The 23,390-nt window shown below is 41.9% G+C and overlaps 1 protein-coding gene across 1 annotated transcript in view; it reads right to left on the reverse strand.

The window, feature by feature from the left end:
• The window catches only part of LOC310899454 (uncharacterized protein), a gene marked incomplete at its 5' end in the record, with an annotated part of 283,288 nt that overhangs the window by 199,044 nt on the left and 60,854 nt on the right, over window positions 1-23,390 (reverse strand). The gene's annotated exons all lie outside the window — the stretch shown is intronic.

Below are 23,390 nucleotides of genomic sequence, written 5' to 3' on the forward strand. Positions count from 1 at the left end.
CCAAGTCACTACTCTCCAGAAAGACTCTTCCAGGCTACTACTCACAGGGCCTGCATTCTTGGCTGTCAGATGCGTGGCTCTGTATCTGGCCCTGTTAAGAAGAAAATTATTTCTTCTCATTATGCAGTCCCTGTGGCTCTGTATCAGCAAGCAGCCCTCTCTGCTGCTGAACATTCCAGCCATCTTCACGTCATCGCTAGGAGTTGCAGTGTATTTTCTTCTACGTCACTAACAGAATAATGAGGTGTAACAGTGCAGGACTAAAAAGCTATTCCTGTAGGATATCATTACAATCACACCTGCTCAACAGTGATAACCTGGTTACAGTTGCATTTTAAGACTTCAGTTAGCAAAATTTTATTCCATTTAATAACAGGTTGTGTGATGATTTTGCATCATTTCAGATCCTTAGTCAAAATACCATTCAGTACCAACAAAACTCTATCAGCCAAACTCATAATCTCATCACAAATGATATTAAGTTCATTTGACAAAATTCCATAAGGCCAGGTTGATTGACATTAATTATATTCAATACTTGTTTCTGCCCGAGACTGCCTGCACGTGGGTGTCATTTGCGCTTTCCAAGCTTCCATCTTCATCCTCCTATATGAGCGTATGACTACGTCCTACTTCATGGGAGGTTGTGAGGATGGATCTATTAGTGCTTAAGAAATCCTCAAGTGCTCCGACGACCCCTGCAGAAAGCAAAGCTGCAAGTCTCCTGTCAACTCTACTGGGGAGCAACCAAGTATTGCTTCCTCAGTACTTCTTTAAATAGAAAGGCTGCATGACATGGCATCCACCTAACCCCCTGTGCTGCCTTAGAACGCGGGACAAACCGCGTGATTCAAAAACAACTGGAACAATCTTCACAAAAGGCTGCTGAGACAAGCTTACATTAATTCTTAGTGGCTAGAGCCTTGATACCTGCAGAGCTATAATCTCTGCAAAATATAATCCTCCATTAAACAGCTCAGCGTATTCCTGAGCAAGCATTTCTCACCTCCTTAAAGCACAAGCACTCTGAATTACTCACACGTGCACACCTGTTACCAAAGACTATACAGATATTTTTTCATATCTTACTAAAAATCTCCACTAGAATGTAAAGCACATTTCCCAAGTGAGGAGAACACCGCACCACAGAAATCCTAATTCATGAATTACTGGGTGTACTGCTGAGTGAAGTCTTGATTATGTGGACGGGAAATGATAAAGTCAACTTTCTCACAGTTTGGCATATGCTCTCCCCGCTTTTTTTTTTTTTTTTTAAGTCAAAAATATGTGGTCCAAGATAGCGAGCAGTAATACAAAATCTCATGAACATGAGTATAATCCATTGCCATGATTCTGTTTATGAAAACTATACAAATGAAACTTGGAGAACCAATTTCTTTCATATGAAATACTATTTTTGACTAAAACTTGCGTATACAGCGTCCTCTGTTGAGACATCTGCAGAATTACCCAGTGACAAGGGTTAAAACAGAGAGAACTGACCTCCCGTGGAAACAAAAGGAAGTCACACAATGAGATTAGCCTGGTTTTGTCTTCTTTTTTTTCCACTAGTGACAAGAAAGCCATGTGAGTAAGACTATCACATGAAGAGAAACAGCTTAACACACATCTGAAATGAAGTTCTGTCTTCTCTGAGATGCTTCCATTAGGACACAAGGTCTTCTCTAAGATGAAAAAGATTCAAGCAGCTTCTTTAACCTTCTTCTATGTACCAATCTCACTGGAGTAGTTTAACAACTCATACACCTGAAGTTTAAGACCCAATGCTGTTGATTCGGCCTTATTTTTCTTCACCCAAACACTGCTAGCTATCATCGCGACCTCTTTCGATAATTGTGTACCACCTCAATTCTCATTCCAATCTGAAAACAAAATGACAGGGGAAGGAGAGGGCAGCAATAAACCCTCTTTTATTAGGATCCATACACGGGAAAGGAGGAACCAGCTTCATATTTAGATCCTGCTGAGATTTGGCAGAGATGACTAAACACCTTTTCTACATGATCCATTTGCAATTCAAACCGATTCCAGACAACCTGAGAAACACCGTGCACGGGGTACAAAGACACTAAGAAGTAACTTTTTACCAAGACTCTTATGAGTAAGAAGAGGACTTGCTTTTCACAGCTTGTTTCAGATTTCCAGTTGCCTCAGTTTACATCTGTGCTACCTCGCTGAAGTCATTTTGTCAGAGGAGAGTCACTGGGACAGCTCTGTCCTGCTGCAGCACACAGCCCCAATTGACGCAGGGGCGCACGAAGTTCACTGACCCCACTCTGGGGAAGGGGGAAGAGAGGCTGTAAGATTTCCTGACCTAATGGGTGATTTTGCAGGCTGCATGCCTCTCTAATGAAACAGATAATTAATGCAGCTGCGACCAAAAGGAAAGAGCATGCAGCAAAAATGACTTCAATACCATAAGTCTAATTCAATGTCAATTCAAGTAAAAGAAAAGCTTCCCGGGACCTTCAGCAGCCATTAGGGCAGACCTTCAGCACTCACTGCCAATACCTGCTCAAGGACTCCTCCATTTTCCTTGGCTTTTCCTTCCCCTTCCTGCCCTCAGCCTTCTGATTCCACCCTTTCCAACCATTTACTGTGCTTGCCTGGCAGCCAGGAAAGAAGGATAGAAAGAAACCCAGCAGATTAAAGGGCAGAGGCAGAAGAGGGGCTCTGAAAAGCCACTCACACTCCCAGAGGGGGCGACGCAGATCTGCTCACACAGGCAGTGATTCATGGCGGGGCTCAGGCTTATGCACAAAAACTGTATATCTCAATAAGGACATGTGAGCAAGCACATCTTCCACACAATACTTTTTCTAAAGAAGCATCCGATGCAGCTTGCCATGATAACTAAATTTATTATTAACTGTGTATTTCATGATGTTAGTGACAATATGTTAATGTGATTTTTCACGTCCTCCTGCAGTGAACAGATGGCTCCTTTTACTTTACTTTCCACATCAAGTGTGATTATTTCTTGGTGCCAAAAGCCACCTGCCGCTCCCTGGTCTCCAGTCTAATTTTTTATGTTGGTAAAACACAGCAGGACTTGTTATCAGTTGGATGGCATCTTAATAAAAGGAGACATGCCAACATATTGACATCATGTTCAAGGGGAAATTTTAGCCCCATCCTGGCCCCTCCCCCAGTTCATAAAAAATAATAAAATGAAACTAAGAAAAAAACAAGAAGCCCCCCTCACCTCCCCAGACTCCACCAGTTTCAAGATGCTCAGTCACAATTTTTGGGCCCCATGCCAAGATGCAGAGTTGGCCTCCTTTTGTTCCCATACCAAGCACCTCAGTCAGGGCTCTGATCTCTCGTCCTGTGTAATGATAATTAGCCATAACATATTCAGAAGTCAAATGTAAGCAGGAATACATTAACATTGAGATCAGTGCTGGGGTAATTTTCATTGGGAAAATGACAAAGAAGGACACAAAAATTAAAATACGGGATGCGGAGATTTTCAGTATCACTTTCAAATAGATGAAGGGTGAACTCATTTGTTTGTCAGTCACGAGCTGGCATTCAACAGACAGCTGTGGTTTACAATAAATAAACAATATGAGTCTGATAAGCTATTGTAGCCCATCTCCATTTCTCTACACACTGCTGGAAACAAAGAAGCATCTGATTCCGATGAAGATACTCAAAACTGAAAGCACAAAATGCAGTAAGCCCATGCTCAGACACCAGTATAAATGGCTCCGCTTCCTAAAAGCTATCTCCCTTGGACTTTTTTTTTTTTTTAAGGAACAGCAAAGAATTGGACACTTTGCAGTTTGGAATGATAATTTCAACGACAGATGGCAAACTTCAGTCCCCTGTAAGTTGCAGGTACTCCTACTCCCAGATAGGGCAGGTCTTTGTGAATCCATCACTCCGAAGTTGCTCATAACGTGCTATGGCAAGGACAAACCTCAGTAACTCGAGGCAGCTCTGGTACAGAAGTGTTGAACAGCCTTAGAGACATCATTAGCTTATTTTCTTCAACATAGGTGTTGTACAGGAACAGAAATTAAAGGAAATTCTCTGGAGAATTTTTTCCAATTTTCCATTATTTCTGATTATTTCCATTATTTCCGATTTCATGAAAAACTGAGCCACACCCAAAAGTTGTTAGCTTCAAAGCAGTTCAAGCAAGCTGTAATAATGAAAACACTTGGAAATATTAAAAGCAATCTTGTTCAAACCAAAGTCACCCAGGAGTTCACTGAAGCCTGCAAGCAGCTGACTGTTCTGCTCAAAACTGTACACTCCTAAGCACAGATCACAGCCCTAACTAGTTTAGCAATAGCCAAGTATTGTTTCTTCAGTACTTCTTTAAATAGGAAAACAACTCTTAAATACAATGTCCTCTCATCTGTTCCCCTTCAAAACCAAACTGTATTTGGTAATAGACTCCATGCATCTTCCATTATTTTGTCCATAATTACTCATGACTATTACTATTACACCATCAACTGGGTGCAACTATTTTGCAGTCAGCACGAAGGATTTGCAACACCGCAATTGGGACAGTCAGTTTAGCCCTTGCACTGCTCAAAGCCAAAGTTAACAGAATCTGGGGGAAAAAAATTATTCCACAGAAAAAGATCTAGAGGAAAAAATGTTTTGTTCCACTGGAAAAAAGCAGCCACAAAACTTAAAATGAAACGTGCCTTTTGTGTTACACAGAAAAATGCAAGTATTTTTATAATTTTGTGTATCATCACAGACACGTGAAGGGGAGCACCCAGCCAACCTTATATGGCCCCTATTGATGAGTCCATGTTTTCAAAGGACTAAGGGTTTTTACCTATGGATTTCAGGGTCCATACTCATGTCACCTGGAGCAATATAAGTTCTCACATCAAGTCAGACACAACTACCTGCCTTGGCAGCTCTCTCGGGTGACGCTGCTGGAACCAATGGGCTGACCCCAACCACCCAGACTATGTGGCTGCACCTCCCGGCAAGGGGCACACCGGAGGAGCATGGCAAATGGGCTTCCATTCCTTGACTGGTAGCCTATACAAATCATACATTTAGTTATTCATTTTACTGCCTCATGATTTCACATCAGGGATACATACCTTTCATAATCATACAGCTTGAGCTCTGTATTTCCCTCTTAGTTGGGTACACAGCAGGAATTCTCTATCATTTACAGTGTGTTCATGCTGCAGCATCACGTCAGGTTATTGGTTCAAATCACTATGCATCAGCAAGCCACCCTGCTCTTGCAGCACATTTCTTACTAAAAACACTTGGATAATGCATTGGGGTCTTCATTTTTAAAATGCATGGCCATTTTGGCATCCTTCTAGAATACTAACAACACATCACCCAACTTGAAAGCTAACTACACATCACCCAACTTGAAAGAAACATTCAAACAGCACAAAATTAAAACACATTGTAAAATCCCCCGATCCTTACTCTTTCCAGAAGTAGCTAGCAGTCCATCACTGTAGTCAGGGAATGTCAACCTCCCTGATGGAACTTTCAGAATAATCATCTAGAAAAAAAAGTTTCATTCCAGGTATTTGAGAAGTAATGGGACATCCCACCCCATCCCCTTACAAGCTATTGAAAAACCACTTCCTTTAACTGCCATCTCCACATAGCTGTCAATGAGGCATCCCCTTCCTTTTACAAATGTTTCCCTTGGCCCAATGAGTATTTTTAACACGCAAATCTTATGGGATTTCATTCTAGTGTAGTGTTTCTCTCTAAGACACTGACTCAAACCTTCAGAAATACAAGTGCAAAGGTGAAGCTTTTACAGCTGTCAGAATTTCTCACAGTTCATTTACTTTACCAGGCGACAACCACAATGGCACCCTAAAAATTAACTTGCTCTCCCTTTCACAATTCCTCCGGGTTTATCTAACATGAACTCAAAGAGTCTTCAGTCATTTGCAGCCAGTGTTCCACAAATGATAATCCTGTCACCTGCTTTAAGTCAGTAGCTTAGGTGCTTTCACTCCTTCCTTTATATATCCCTATCACAGCACAAATGAGGGAACTCAATTGAGGGCTTTATTTGGGGATTTTTGGTCCTCTTGGATGGCAACAGCTTTCAGCTTATAATGTATCAAATTCAAGACAAAGGACCAGCAAACAATTTCATGGAGTGACAGAAATATTCATCTGAATTCACCTGTCTGCAGCTTTTCTACTTGTTTTCTGCGATGGGCAGACTTTTCAAGACCTGCCAGAATCCTACACTCACAGTTATCCGAATCTGACTAGCACAAACAATATGGCTACATCTAATGACTCCTGAAAGCAGAACAAGCATGTAGGAGGAGCGGAACATGTATAGGAGAGAAGGCCTAGCCACACTGAGCAGAGTCCACACAATGAACAATTGGGCCTGTGTTACAGGAGTGGTACACAGCTGGGTACAGCCAACCTAAACACATGGCTTCCAAACCCACAGCCCTTCTCCATTCCACCATCCATGGGGTTTCACTACTATGGGCTTTACTAGAAGCCACGAGGCTTTACTATGAGAAAAGGCCAAGTAACTCGACAAAAAGGAAGACTCCAACAGTATAGTTGTAGAAGTGAAGCTATGACTACAGATAGCACACTAGTGTTTGCTCTCTCATTGCCCTTCTAAGAGTGGGTTAATCCCAGCTTCTTCTTAAGTTATAACAGCATTTAAGTTGCAAAATCCCTCACAGCAATTTCAACTGATGCAACACAGCAGTGAATTACTACTGATTCATGAAAACAAAAGCATTCACTTCCTTTTCTTTGGCGGAACTGGCACTGCAAGGAGCCTAAGCACATGCTTAAGTACGGGAGTTGTTCCTCAGGACTAAAAATAGAGCTGCATCTGGTCCTTCTGACATCCCCCAAGCAGGAAGCCTTCCTCAGCCTTTTACAGGTGTTTCATCATGCTCTTCAACAGGCTCAAGCTAGCAAGGAAAGAATATAGCAATATAAATGCAGACAGCTCCTTGGAAGCCAATTTCAATTGCACCCACTTCATCTGTGGCAGAAAATTGCTCATGGCTAAGCATGGTCTGATATTCAAAGCTAAAAAGGGAGGGTTGGACAGGAACCTGCATTTGCAGGTTTGTTTTTTTTTTAATGCTGTTTTGTCCTCACACACAGTAGCCCATACTCCGAACTGCATGGCACTCTCCGCATCTGTGTCTGATAGAAGGATTAAGCTTGTCATTAGGAATCATTCTGGTGCCTGAAAATGCGGTCTCTCTCCTGATAATGTGTAGTATCATTTAAAACAAATTAATTTCTCATTTCTTGCTGCTGGTCATAATTCTCAGCATGGGACACATCACAAATGACCTTAAGGATGGACATACAATAGTCATTAGCAAATCAGAAAAAACAGCAACTAAAAAACAACCCTAAACCATTACAGCCGTATTTTTTCCTCCCTATTCCTTCATTTCTTGAAGCTCATTTTCATAATATAATTCATCTGATACTGGCAAATTACAGCACTCTCTTCCTCCTTTAGGCTACTAGATCGCCTCTGTATATTCTATTATGAAATTGGTTAATTAATAATTTCTCTATATTGCCACTAAGCAGAACTACACGGTTAAATTATGATGATGGTGCCTCATTACATGCACATTGAGACACCAAGGCATAATTTAACATCCGGGTGTGTTGCGTGCACGTACACTGATCACCAGGCAGGACAGTTTACTTTCCTGTGACACTTTCCAGGGCTCCTCTTCAAAAAATTTTTAAAGAAGTAAGCTCAGTGGATGAAGAGAGAAAGGTCATGATGAGTAGGGTGCAAAGAAGATGAGGAATAATTAAAATATGGGTATTGGAATGTAATCAGAGATGAAAGCTTTTTAGTTTAACTCAAGGACAAGGTGTACCGTGCGAATCTCATTAGGGATTTCTGCAGGATCCTAGCTGGAGTCTTTGGTTTCACCTACAGGCACAGGCAATACAGCTGTTAGAGCCTCTCTTTTCTTTCAAGAAGTCAAAGTTACAGTGAGATCAACCAAATAAATCAGATCCTATGAGAACCAGGCTCCTTTGTATCCTCCGGCTCTCTGTTTGAGCGCAGCTCCAATGCTTGTGTTATCATTTTGATATTAATGCCCATAATCCCCTGGGAGTAAGCAATTGTTTGTCTCTGAGTAAGCCCATGCATAAGACTAAATGTTAAATTAAACTATCATCCATCTAGATGCAACATTATGCAGCCACTATGTGTGTTAGATATTGAAAATTTGTTGCTACTGTTTTTTTTTTTTTTAATCATGCAGCCTAATAAGATCCCTATGAGTAATCTCTCTACTGAGGTCTAAAGTAAATATGATCACAAGTTGGTCAGTCACCTACTTTAACCTCCTGTTGAAATTACAGCCTCACAGGCTTTTCTGATTGTTTCCATCAAAACAAAATGAATAAATGTAACCCAGGGAATATTTAAACATCCACTTGAGTTTCCCGTAAAACCTTTACCGTGTGATTTATACAAACACTGGAGGAACTGCCCGCAGTGCTTGGCCTCTATGTTTAGCATACATTACAGTTTGTTACTATCCTAGCAGCTCTGGATGCTGTTTCTACTCCTCCCCTCAGCCCCCCTTCATTTATTTCATCTCCAAAGCAGCGTTTGACACTAGTGGGTTGGTAAGGGCTAAGGCTGCTCAGGACACAATTATACATCTGAACACCTTTCTAAGGTGTTGAGGCAAACAGGCTCGGTAACTCCTATAGCCCCTTTCAAGTGTGGCAGGCCTTCACTAAACCAGCTCCAATATCACAAGTCACCAGCCTTGGCTTCTACCATGTTCCCCCAACCCCTGTGATGGGAAGAAGCTGGTACTTCCCACTCCAGCACCTCTCCTCGCCTACATAGCAGCATGAAACAGTTTGTCTCCTACTCACATCCCTGTTCTACTCTTTCAAAAAATGGCGCACCTTCAGGCAGCAGCAGGAAAACTGGTAGGGCACATATATGACTGCATTCAAACCACATCAAAATAACAAGCTGTTTCTGGTCTAAGATGTTACTAATAAACACCCAAGCAATACAGAAAAACCCCTTCTTTCACAGCATTTCCAACCATCAGAGCTGCCCAGTCTTCTGAAAGCAATTCTACCTTAAGCATTACCTAACTTCACATCAGGAAGAACCAAGCCCGCAAGCTAACCTCAATATATTATATCACTAAAAAGGACTTCCTGCACTTCATAAAAAAATGACCAGCAATACCATGCTATGTACTACAGCATCATCTGGTGTCTTTTGCTATAAAAGCATACACGTGTGTATAAAATAACAAATAGTTTCACCCTCCTAGTTGTATCATTTTGGAAGTTAACTGTCAGTATGTAACTCCCTAAATCTCACCTCCAGTCTCCTATGACCTTAGCACTCAGGTCTCAGAGCCAAGGCAGCCCCTTACTCCCAGGCAAACACGTGTCCTCCTCTGCACTGGCTATGGGATCCTTCCACACCACTGACTCGCTCCTCTCAGCCCAGCACATGAAGCTCCACATTGCAGAGCTCCACAGAGGGGCTGCAAACAAACCTTCCTTATTCATCACTGGTTTCCAGTGACCTGGCATGCTCCTGACAAACTGTAAAGCTGACTACCAACACCAGGGACCAGAAAATTCTTAAAGAGAAGCAGTAGGGGCAAGCTCAGCTACCAATAAAGAAGATCCTGGCTACGTACTGCTGCTCAGGAAGAGGCCAACACACTCTGGACTAACAGCCATTCCTGAAAAGCCACAGTGTTTGCTCAGGTGGCCAGAAGGATGTTACAAGGAAAGGGAGGTGGGAGCAGGCAGCTCCCACAAGGACTCCGGTAGGTTCCTGTTGTTACAGCACAGCCCATCTCTAGAAAGATTTCAGGAACTGGGAGTAGCTTATAAGGCAACAACTTGCCTAGTCCTTCTGATGCGTTTAATTCAACTCTCCCAGGTGCTCCAAGCTCTCTAGAGAAGCCAAGCAGAAAGAGATCAGGAATTCATTTTCCAACAAAGGGCAGACATGGCCCACAGACATGTACACTCACATAATGCTGGCTACTACTGTTCAAAAGCAGTGGAGAAAAAAGCCTTTTGAATACTATGTGGGCTCCCAGTGGAACAAGTGGCACTGCCCACCCCCCAGCCATTCAGCAGTGACTTACAAGGCATCTAGCACGCATCCCCATGCCAGAGAACAGCATTAATTACTGTAAAAGTGCCAGCAAATAGCACAGCATGTGTTTGATACAATACTTAAATGTACTTCATAGAACTGGTATTCTCTCTCGTACACACAAGGACACCAAACGTTAAGTTCTCACTGAAAGTCAAACACAACTGGTGAAAAAACTTTCCTTGTTTCCAGAGTATGAAACAAGTGCACCAGTTACACTGAGTGTATAAATGCTGCATGCTTTACATGATCAAAAAAGCAATAAAGACTCTTCATTAAACATACTGACAACCTCTTTTAACTATAATCCAATATATTCTCATTAGCACAAGGAGCAGATGGCTATTAAAAAAAGAGGCATGAGTATCTTCAAACAGGAATGTAAAAATCCTCTCCTTCAGAGCAGGACTAGCCACCTTGTCCTAGTGTTCATATAGATGTGACTGTAACTGGGGACCATGAGGGAAATTCCTAGAAAAAACACACACCTCGCAAGCAGGGAGGCTCTCACACAGGCAACAACGAGCACAGCACAACTTACACTCAATGAATGTCTCAAGAACATCTCGGGCTGACTCTTTGCTCTCAATGTCTACTCAATGGGTGGAGTAGTTCAAAAACCTTCACCTGTACTGAGCTTCTTACAGAAACGTTATCCAGTCTGGCAAGATGTGGCAGGGATATGTTCTCCCATGACGCCACTTCTCTGAACACAACTCTGAGTACAAGGAACAGAGCAAGAAAATAAAGCTAGAGGAAGTCTCTGTGTTTATATATGTCTGGCTTTGTATCAAGCTTCAATTGTTCTATAACTCCCACTGAACAAGGTATTGCTTTCCTTCAGGCCAACAGAAGTGTCAAGACAGCCTAAATTCACAATGCCTGTACTTGGATTTCATCTTCATCACCTGCATTGATATTACTGTGATGAATAAATTATAAATTGTTTATAATCAGTAGTGGTCATTGACGGTCTACATCCCACTTCCACCAGTCTCTTACTCTCAGTTTCAGTGCAGAAACTTACATCAGTGCTTTGTCCTTTTGAAAATCCAACCTTCAGAGAAAAAGATACCTTCCCAAAAGCCGGGAATATCTTTTAATGATTATTACACAATTAATACACTTCACATATACACACACGTATGTGTTTACGTCATCTATTTTAACATAAGATTCCCCTTGAAAAAACTCATTTCCATTCCCTCCTAGACAAAACCACCCAACTTCAAATTAAAATACAGGAAGGGCTCATTCCATATAGCTGGTACAAACACAAATCCACCTCTAACCTACTAGAAGTAGCCAAGAGTCTAAGCCTTGACTACAGATTCATGCCATTCTTCAGTAGTGTTGCAAAAGGTCCAAAAGGAGTATTCCAGACTTCAGAAATCTATCCACCTTTCCTGTAGCCCAAGGATCACCTTTTCATCATACAATGACCAAGTTATTTACGTAATCCATTACTTCTCCATAGGTGATTGTTAACTTTCCATCATCAGATCTTTCCTTTTGCTGAAATTGATCCTAGTATCAATCATTTCCCAAAGCCCTAGAAAATCTTTTCCATTGGTACTAGATGCTAACAACTGCCTTGTTAAACCCTCTCATGCACATACAGGATCTGAAACACAACAACATCCAAGGCTGCCATTAAAACAGCTTCAAACATTTGCTTATACTGTGATGCAGAACTCACTTCTACTGTTACCTCTAATACTGCACACGTGCTGATAAAACTGTACGCGTGTGCATGCACGCTCATATGGAAACACATTCCAGTCTGCAGTTACACCCTCTGTAACTGCTTCGTAATCTACATCAATGACTGTGCAGTGAAAACACTATCTCACATGTTAACTAGAAGCACTTGTTAAGATTTATTTCTAAATCCTCGATCATGGACTTGTGTTTCATTGATCCTTACAATGTACTCAGCCAGCACGCAGCTGCCCAGACTTGCTCTGGACTCACTGCAAGGTATTATCCCCTTCTGGAGCATCACCTTCGCAAACAGCGACGGCCAGAGCCAAGAGCTCTTCTGCTGTATCTTACAATCACTGCCCCCAAGTCCATTAGCACCAGTATTAGAATTAGGAGGATGCTGGATTAAAAAGCAAAGAGTTAGGCACTAAATGAACACTTCAACACTTATATGCTGTCCTCCTACCTTGTAGTAGCCCTTTGCAAACATTCTAATAGTTCCTTTTCTGACAGACATTCATGAAAAAAATCCACCTCACCTGAGGCTTGGACAATATTTAGAGATTGCATTCATTTATTAAGACTGTAATCATTGTTTCCTGTTTGTGCCAAAAACCTGGTTCAACTAATTATGGCCATCCAAGCACTGAAGAGAAGTCAGTCAACCCACCTTAAGCCCAGTAAAATTGACACACATCACCACAAGACAAAGCGCAAATCTTTATCGTGTAGGTTGACACAGACAGTAAAACAGTATTCTTCTGGCAAAACGCTTGGAAGTTGCTTTAAATACCACTTGAAAGTACATGAATTACAGAGAATATCACAGACCTGTCTCTGCCACAGACACCCAGGAATTACTTGGGATGAAATGCCCTCTTCTCCTCACCAAATTAAGGCAGCAAGCTCTTTCAGAAATTTTTTTTTTCTTTTCTAATCACGCACTTCAAACCTGTAAAGCCTTGATCTCAATTGTGTTTTCAGGTCAGACTGACTACTGCCATCACCTAGTCAAAAAAATCCCAGTAAACTATACTTTGTAATAGGGTAATGCCCTCAAAAAGAGAGAAAATGAGTAAAACAGTGACATGCCTAGGAGGAGTACTTCTAAGAGGAAAGAGCAGCCACTCTTCTGCGCAGCAGCTCAAGTTCATGAGTCCATGCTGTGCTGCAATTTGTTTCTTGTGAGCTAACCTGTCAGTTCAATAGAGGAAGTGCAAAGTCTCCAAAAAGAATGTGTTGTGTTGAGGAATAAAGTACATTTTTAGTGGTCAACCACGTCACATCGGGTAACTGTGACAAGTCACCAGGACGCTGGGTTAGTGTTTAACCTCAGCTTTCAGCTCAGATAAATAAGTATAAGCTGATAACTCAACACTAGCTCGGTGCTCCAGTTGCCTGGAGGATTTCCAATACAATTAACATGAGTCCACCCAAGGGCTGCTCAGGATTCTCCCCGCACTTAGATGTTACATCTAAGAACACTTGCACATGAGAGCCTATTAGAGAAAGACTGGCTGCACAGAGAGCACAGCAGAACTTAAAGCCATAGTAGAGAACTTGGGTTTAACTACAGATCCTATCTTTGCATGGACATCTCCAAAGTTTAGGTCACAGCAAACAGTGAAAACATCTGACCTACCTCAGGTATCAGAAGGCACTGGCAGAGAGAATGCAAATTAAACTGTGCTGTTACAACCACTCAGCACCCAACATACTCCGAAGAGTCAAAATATCGCCTATAACTATGTTTACCTTTGAAATTATGAAAAAAGTATGATTATGCTCCATGCTGCCATGTTGTCCAGTTACAGACAAGACCCCACTACTGTACTGTACTGGCAAAATTTGCATTTTGTCAATGCAAATTCAAAACAAAAAGACGTCTGCCTCGAAGAACTTAGAGGCTAAGAGAAGAGCCAATTTACAATCCTTGTAAAACAAGTACTTCCCAGAGACTGAGCAAAAAATAGATAAATATTCAGTGGAAAGGGGAACTTTTTTTATTCAACTGTTTTGTACAGTCAAGAAGCTTTTTTCTGTCAATAATACTTTTCACAGAGTTTAGCAGACTTCTAGATTATACCTTGCCACTTTACACTTCTATTTTCTGTTAAGCACATCAGGCAGGAAGCTACTCTTGAGCTCGGGAGCTACCGGTGAGCTTTGAGACCATTTCAGTGACAGCTGCCTATGTTTGTCATGAGCAAAATACAGCACCTGGGGCAACCAGGCCTCACCCACATCCCAGCTTCTGGTAGCAATGCTCAAGCATCAGATCAGTGTGACTGCACTGGGACATACTCCTTTTACCAGGTCTCTGCAGACACACCACGGCTGAAATGAGCCACCTAAGGAAAGCATACCACAAACACCAAGAGACTCTCCTCAAAAACAACCAAGAACATGCAAAAGGACTATGATTCAGCCAGCCTTATTTCGCCAACAGCGCGAAGGTCAGCGGATAATTGTTTCTTCCCTAGATCTTTTGTTTGAAAGTTTGCTTCATCTCAAATTATGTTTATTTTAACAAGGTGTTCCATTTTCTTACAAGCCAGGAAGACACCTGGGGCAAAATGAAACTTTCAACTAAATCTGCAAATTCATTCATGTTCCCCAACACAATTTTTTCCCTTGGTTCTATTTGCTGTACACAGGTAGACCCCGCAATGTGGCCTCCAGCTACAAACTACTATTCAGTAAGACATCTCAAAGTATTACTTAGAATGAATATATACTGTCTTTAAGAGACCTGTCAAACATAAACATGTCAATTACTTTTTTTTCCTAAGCTTCATTATATATATCGTCTCGATCAATGTAGAAAAGACAAAAGCTGACTTCACAAGGTAATAAGCAACACATTTTCCAATTCCATATTGAGATCTTCATGTTTTTCCTCAACTTATCTACCTCAAGTTCAAAAGAGGTTCATCCTTGGAAACCTCTTCTGAGTTCAAAAAACCTACATCCTCTCATCCAGTTCATTGCTACATCTGTTAAGTACTGATGCCCTAGCACTACACACTAAGCACATTAAGCTAAAATTCATAGAAACCATACAGCTTATTTTTATTCGCTGCACTGCCAGATGCATCAACTGCTGCAGCTATTAGGCAACCCCATGTCAAAGCATGAGCCAAACTGATCATTCGGTCCTGCTCAGAACTCCCAACACCACGTATACGTTACAAGCAGTCTACAGTAACTTTAAGTGAATATCAAAACTGTTTTTCATCATGTCAGGTACAAGCTAGTCACTGCCATGTGGTAAAATGAGAGGCACACTAGGTGTATCTCCTAAACTGTATTAATTCCTTAACCATTTAGGGTTTCTCCCTATCAGGGAGGAAGACAGGTACACTATAGGTCAGTTATACACGCAGATTTTTCATTTCCACTTGCAAGTTACTCTTTCTGTTTCTTCTGCATCACATGGTTTTCAATTCAGATTCCCATTGCCTGAACAACCTTGGGATAGTGCTTACTCATTGCTTGTTCTGTGTTTTAAGTTCTGGTTTGCACAATGATGCCACAGGAATGACGTTATAGCTAGTCAATCCTCCAGTACAAGTGTATTTATGTAATTAGCTCTTGCTTCACAGGGACAGCAAACAATGGGCTGTCCGTTTAAGTCCTTACTCAGGCAAAAACAACTTTTGGAATTCCTAGTACCTTCCACACTTGATTCAAACAACTGCAGTAGCACAAAAAGCTACTGCAGAGACCCTCCAGTCAAAGCACTGCTAATGTAACTTAGTTCCTCCTTGCAAGATACTGGTCTGGTTAGCCAAAACAAAGGTCAGTGGACAAACCTCAACTCATTCTGCACTGGGCCTGATTTGGCTTTAACCACCAACAGGGCTGATGACAAATGAGAAGCCAGGCTTCCAGCTGAATTTCAGTTTAGTTATTTTTGTTTTAATGTATGTGTGAATCAATTAATCCTGTCATAGAAGGGCATCGTAAACTGTGTGCCAGAGTTAATGAGTCAGACATTATCACATCATTACACCAGCTGGCATAATGTAGCATGTGTTGTTTGTCATAATATACACTGCCATGCTTAACAACCATTAATTGTTTACACGAGCAGTCATATTTTTCTTCAAAGAACCTTCAGCGACTGGTTAATATTTTGAAAGCTTCTTAAGGGAGTAACTCTTACTAGTGGAAGATAATAAAAATAACCCTCACAAAAAGAAACAAAACGGATTTATACATCATGACAATTAAAGCTCCATCTCCTTCATTAAAAAAATGAAAAACAAAAGCACTCTGATTCCAGCTAGTTCCATGAATTCAATCCCCACTGGTCAACGCTGCCATAAATATTAATAGACTAGATGTGAGACTCCCCCTCAGCTTAGCAGAGGCTGAGTGCTGTCTTCATTTGCTCTTTCAGAGCACTTAGCTCACAAGTCTGAGCTGATTCTCCCCCCACTTTGGAATATACTAGAAGAAAATGGACAGAAGTTAAAACCATCACTGCCAAAAGAAAGACTGGTGGAATACGAGAATTAGATATATGCTCTTTGGAGCTATAAATCTGCACAAGTTGAAAAAGATACTGGTGGTTTTCTGTCACTCCTTGCATTCGTCACCTGTGTTTGTCAGGTGAAAACACAGCCATCAGTCCTACTTTATCATAATAGTTTGGCTGCTAGTATCTTCTTGGCTGACTGAAGACAACATTTGGACACACTCAGCAACAAATCCAGGTTTACCAGCTTTCTGTGAATTGGATTCAGTCTGCTTCTGGCCAGATTTGTTGGCCATATGGCTTTCCAAAGCCAAAGGCTAATAACATGTTTAAGGCTGAAATTACTACAGCAGCCAGGAGCACTGAATTTGACCTGCAGGTACTGGATATGTCCATTCAGACACTTTTGTTACACTGCAGTTCTGATTTTCAAGAAACATCCATTTTCCATGGGGAAGTGACTAAGAAGAAAACTTAGAAAGTCAGCGCTACCAAAAAAGAACAGCAAGACACCAGGATGCCTGAAAAACTACAAAGAAGGTCCTTTAAAAAAAAAGGAAAAAAAAAAGGGAAATATGGAGTATTAATACCTCAAACAACCTTAATGTACTGTTAGTTTGATTTAAGACACTCGTGATTCCGGGAAGTGCTAAAAACAACAGATGCTGCTCTTTTGATGGGAAACATACAATCCTGTTCATTCACCTTATGGAATTAATTGTCACCATCCATGGCTCTTCTGCGTGAAGAAGGGCAGATGGGTACCACACATGTGGATGAGAAAACATCACGCAGCAGCGAGGTCTCCCCATTACTTTAGACCCTATGTGGCAGTCAGCTCATGCCTATGGCTACAGACAAACAGCTCAGAATACTCCATCATCTTGGATTCACACCTAAGGAAGACCTGATTCAACAAAGCACTCAGGCATATGCTAATCTTTAAGCATCCAAGTAGACCGTTCAAGTCATAAAGAGAGAACCATGTGTTACCTTCTGCTTGCATCTTTTTAGCCTGTAGCTGAAACACAATAACGGTGTTCAAGACCCATTTGTCTCTACCACCTTTTTGCGTTTTCCATCTTAAATTTCATCAGGTTTTACATGAGGATATTGCCTTTTTTGGTGAGCAGAAATCGTTTTCTGCTGCACACAAACACTGATTCACTGGCACACAGGTAAAATCAGTTCTCTCTTGATTGGCACCAGTACTTAATATCCTATTCTATCGAAATTCAGCCTACCAGACCATGCTCTGATGTTTCCAGGTGTTTGGCTCAGAGAAGCAGACCTCAAGCTCCACCATAGCCTGCAGAGATCTGAGTAGCTCCAAGGCCAGAGAAGTTTTTGCAGCTGTCGCTGTGGAATTGGCTGAAGGCCTGACTGACAGGGATGCTGCAGGTTTTCAGTCACCCAAAATGTATGGCAACTTCTACATCCTCACGTATCTTCTGAGGGTGAGTGGCACTCGCTATCAGCTAGAATTTCAGAACCAGATCTGAAGCTCCTACATTTTTTAATGAACAACAACAACAACTCCTCCAAACTTCTCAGCATCCCACATCTCATTCTCAACTGCTCTGTTCTTCATCAAACTGAGATCAAGACACAGCCTGCCCGCCTGACTGCATAGCCTATATCCTAACTCTTGGATGTGTGATAGAAAAAAGCGAACCTATCGAACGACACTCCTGAGAGCTGCCTGTTTTCAATTCTGTAATGGGTAAAATAAATGTTGTTCTTCAAGAGACTCCTGTTGGTAAACAAAGGGAGAGGGCCCTCTCAAGCCATTTTTGATTCTTCCAAGGAATAGACAAGCCACCAAAACCAAACAATAACACAGATAACCCTGTGCCAAAAGAACTCGACAAAGGCCTGGTTCCTACCATGTACAAAGGCTGCTGGCAGGAAGGTTATGCTACATATCTGCTTTGTACATGTGCTTAAGCAGAAAATTTGTCATCCATAAGCACTTTATTTTCTCAGGTGTTACCTCTCAATTTTTCAAGCTCATTCTCCCAGGAATGCAGCCATTACTAACCTGTCCAACAGAAAGATTCTTAAAAGACAATACAGCCAACTGCCCACTTATCGAAACTTCCAAACTTACAGCAGAAGACAGTTAAGAGACAATTTGCTCTCATGTATTCCAGTGCACAGACATCCTCCAACTTCTCCATGTAACTCTTCCTCCACCCAAGAAGACTTGCAAAACAAGTGACCCTCTTAGCCAGGTTGGTTGACCCTCTTAGCTAGGTTGGTTAAAAAAAATCCTGTAGTCTCCTTCGTAGGCTGTGTTCTATGATACGTGCTACAATCCTGGATCCTTGATCATTTGAGCCTAATGACTGCTTTACTTCAGAGTTAGCCCACCCATCTCACAAAACAGCTCTGTTGGTTCTCCTCAAGGAAGGCAAAAGGTGCACCAGCAAAGAGCTTGATGCTTTCATTCAGACTTAGTAGCACCTTGATAAATGAAGTGGTCCACTGGTGTCACTGGAGCCAGTAAGAGCTGGATGTAAGCTTTCCCAAGACAGTATTTGCTGCCTTCAGTCATCCTGTTGGCATAAAACCCTTTGCTACCATCACATCTGCTTTAACTAAAGTTCATTTTAGAAAGAGTGGGGCAAAAACATTTTTATCTGGTTGAATCACCTTGAGTGTCGAACTCTCCAATCATTAAACAATTCATTTTAGAACTCTATTTTTTAACATACCTAAACTTCAGAACTGCTCAAGTATTAGGTAAAAATTGAAATGAAAAGCATAACCCTGAACCCTTTTCCATTGCATTTTTCATTAATGTTTTTTTCTTTCTTTAGCATCTAAGCTGAATCCAAGGTGTCAAGGTTTAACTGCAGAAAAAACCTGCTCCATGCAGTTAAGTGCCAAATTGCAAGTAAGCAGAATCCTGAAGAAAACAGGCAAGCATTGTAGAAAACTGCACAAGGAATATCAATCTGTGCCTTTAAAAAGTGTAGGGAAGTAGAATCCAACCATATATCACACCTGGTATGTCATATGTCTGAGGATACACCAAACCCAGATGACAATGAAGAGGGATTCTTACTTCCTAATGAAATCAAAGCCGAGGGAAAGTAATGTGGGATCAGTATCCTCTCTTATTCCATATTGAGGAAATGATTTTACCTCTTAGTTGGACTTATGGTAATTGTATAAAGGCCTCCAATCTCTGAAAACTGTAATGAAATCTATAATCCTGACCTGCTGGATATGAGCTATACAATTACTCTGAGTATATTTAGAGCAAATAATCCATTCCCACAAAGCTCCAAATATTCATAGCTTCTGATGCAGGCTGCCGTGTGCAAGGGCCTGGATTATAATTACTTCTGCAGCAAGGTGGAAGGCCACATCTGACTTGTACTAAGCCCTTTAAAGGAGCTCATCCTCTCCTTTTCACAGTGTTTGAGACATGCTAAGTCTTTGGTTCATTCCAGATCTACCATGTGGGAGCAGAAAACAGGGAGATTAAGAAGAATCCACCCAAAGCAGCCAACCCATTATCAACCAACACTGAATTCCCCATAACCTGCAGCTTGACTGGGAAGCCAAACCCAGTTGTCTCTCTCACCTCTGTAAATCAAACTAGCAGAAAAAAGGTTCACAGAATCAGCTGTTGAAAAGGCAGTTATTGCAGGAAGCTTTCAAGAGGTAAAGGCTACTGTTTGCCACTCCTTGGTTATCCACAGCTCTCTAAAGTTCTTGTGGAGCCACACGTGGTTCTGAATAACCCTTTAATTACAAAGCTAGCAGCGAGGCTTGGTGTCACAGATGCACCCAAAGCATGAAGGGCTCCCCTTCAGACACCCACAGACACCTCACCCACCCCAGACTTCCCCAGTCATAAGCAGGCGCACACCCATCTGCTTCACTTAAATAGATAAGCACCACTGAATTACGGAAGGCTTCATCTCACCCTTAAGCTTCTAGAGACCCTTAGGTTGGTTAAAATAACTTAAAATGGGGTATTGGGATAAAGGTGGGCTTTACTCAAGCATCTTTCACAGCACAGGTACATTATTACTGAAATACCTTGAACAGCTCAACCTTAGCTTAACCTTAGTTTACATGAAGAGTTAGGCATTCCTACCAAGAGCCTTCTGAAAATTAAAACTTATCTTTATCTGAACAAATACATTTCCAAGTTTCTTGACTTTAAAGTAACCTCTTGACAGTTTATTTCCATCACTGATAGCCTGCCAGTGACATCAGCTCAGGAACTTCCCAACCATTCTTCCCCACCTCTCTCCACCAACCCTTCCAACTTTACTGATGGCAAGTCCACAAAAAAACTCCTTCACTGAAACCAGCGTGATTTCCCAGGTGAAATTATTTCCTTCTCCATTATAAGAAGTCATTCTTAACCTGTATCACTGTAGTGATCAATTATCCTGGGAAATTGCTGGGGAGATGTGGGAACAGCACACGTAAACTGCTCTCACTGTCTCAACTAACAGTTTCGCTGCACTACCCAAGGCGTTTTATGCTTAACTATATATCCATACTTAACTATACATCCATCCTTAACTATATGTACCCTCTCTTGCCCTTAAGTGCTCAAGTCACAACATAACTTAAGACAGGTGTCCTGGTTCCAGTTAGGACAGAGTTAAGTAGCTCATAGTAGCTGGTAGGGTGCTATGTTTTGGATTAGGATGAGAAGAGCGCTGATAACATGCTGATGTTTTAATTGTTGCAGAGCAGTGTTTACACCAGGCCAAGGACTTTTCGGCTTCTCGCTCTGTCCTGCCAGCGAGCAGGCTGGGGGTGCAGCAGGAGCTGGGAGGGGACAGACCCAGGACAGCTGACCCAAACTGGCCAAAGGGGTATTCCATACCATCTGACGTCATGCTAAACAATATATAGGGGTGGCTGGCCGGGGTGGGGGGGCCGGCTGCTCGGGAATAGGCTGGGCATCGGTCAGCGGGTGGTGAGCAATTGCATTGTGCATCACTTGTTTTCTTACACATTATTATTGTTAATACTATTATCATTATCACTATTATTATTATTATTGTTATTATTATATTCCTTATATTCCTGTCTTAATAAACTGTCTTTATCTCAACTCACCGGCTTCACTTTCCCGTTTCTCTCCCCCATCCCAGAGAGGGAGGGGGGAGGGTGAGCGAACGGCTGTGTGGTGTTTAGCTGCCAGCCAGGTTAAACCACAACAACAGGACACAGAATACTTACTAGGTTAAGAAAACTTACTAAGCACTACTAAAATTACCATTCACAGTTTACATAGAGGCAACAGCACTACACCCACTATATGGAAACATTGTGCCAGGGCCAGCCCAATGTTCAATAGGAAAAGATACCACAAAATGGCGCGGTCATGGGAGAGCCCCCCAGCAGTACCACTCCTCAGCCTCACCCCTAAAGTCCATTACAGTTTGGCCCCACCTCACACACCCAGGCAAAGCACCGTACGGCTGCTTCTTCACCCACAGTTACCTTGAGACACAGCCTGGGCACAGCATGCTTCTTTGCCTGATACATCAATAACCAAAGCTCTTTCTTCTGTACGCAAACCACAGCTGCTCCAACAGCCTACCCAGTCCATCCTTGTCAGCGGGTTACATACAGCCAGCTCAGAAACTATCGCCACATCTGCCCCAATACTGTACTTGCACAGATGACGCTCCCTACCCTGTTCTGGGCCTGGTCCCACAAAGCCTTCTAGTCATCCAAAGGCTACCAGTTATTTATTATTTAACCATTGGAGTTATGTTATGTACTTAGTTTAGATCTCCTTTGGATATTATTGCTTTTGTTTTCTTCTGCGTTAGATTTGATGCACAACAAATTGTCTGACAGATGAACTTCTCCTTCACATCTCTTTCTATGCCTTATTTCTGCTGCAGCACCTCCAAAGCTGCTGGATGTATATAGGTAGGTCTATAAGCTCTTTTTGTGAGGTATGAACAACCCTATGGACTATTAGGACAAGCGCATACCACTAACTGCAATGCTGTGGTAGGAGAGCATACAGTTTAAATCCAGGTAATGACTGCAAGTTCATTGTTTTTTTCAAAGGTTGAGTCCTATAGCACCCACTCAGACAACCGTGCATGGATCCAACACTCACAGCCCCAAGGCTTTCCTAGTCTTGAAGGCACGCTTAACGTTGAGCATGTAAGTAATCCCTCACATCTGGTTAAACTTAAGCATGGCCTCAATCTCATCACTGGATCAGGGCCAGTGTTTTTAGCTTGTTGCAAGATCAAATTCTCCCCTCAAGATGCCAACAGTTTGTTTTATAAAGTATTGCCCTTCTCCAAGCAGCTAATATGCTACAGCAATTTACAACAGCGAGTAACAGCTCAAGCTACCTGAGTTCTACAAAACCCCAGAAAGTTCCCGTGCTTGAAAGATGGGAACAGATTGACAAAAAGGGTTAAAGCAGCTGTCCACATGGCTCTCCTCAGCTCTCTGGAGTGTGGCAAAGTGTATTGTTTGGCGTAATCATGACACAGATCTGCATGTGTATGTCTTCAATAATTCATGTTGCAGCTTGTCTCACTGTGGGGACAGATGTCAGTGAAATCAGTGACAGCCGATCATGCTGATCCCTCACATAATCATGTGTGAGCTGATCCTGTGGTGACACTGAGCCTGGGGAGCACACCCAGCACTGCTCAGGGGAGAATGACAAGCTCAGGTAGGTACAGAAACATACCTGTAATAGGTGTTAGATAGAGATGTTAAAAACAATACATCAGCACACATGCAGCAGCTGCATGGATTTTATTTTTTTTTGGTGTTGTGTTTTTTTTGTTGTTGTTTTGGTGTTTTTTAAATAGACACCCACACTTAATACACATACACATCACACAGGTATCAGGAAATACAACCTAGGTGAAATCAGAGCCAACATCCTGCTTTAAAAACAGAAAGGAGCCCGCCCATGTTGTAGACATCAAATGCAAACGATGATTTTAAGTCACTATTTAATTGTTTGTGAGCACTGTGCAAGTTCATGTTCACTTGAATACGAACCAA

This window comes from Anser anser (assembly GCF_964211835.1).
Source record: "Anser anser genome assembly, chromosome: 4".
Lineage (NCBI taxonomy): Eukaryota > Metazoa > Chordata > Aves > Anseriformes > Anatidae > Anser > Anser anser.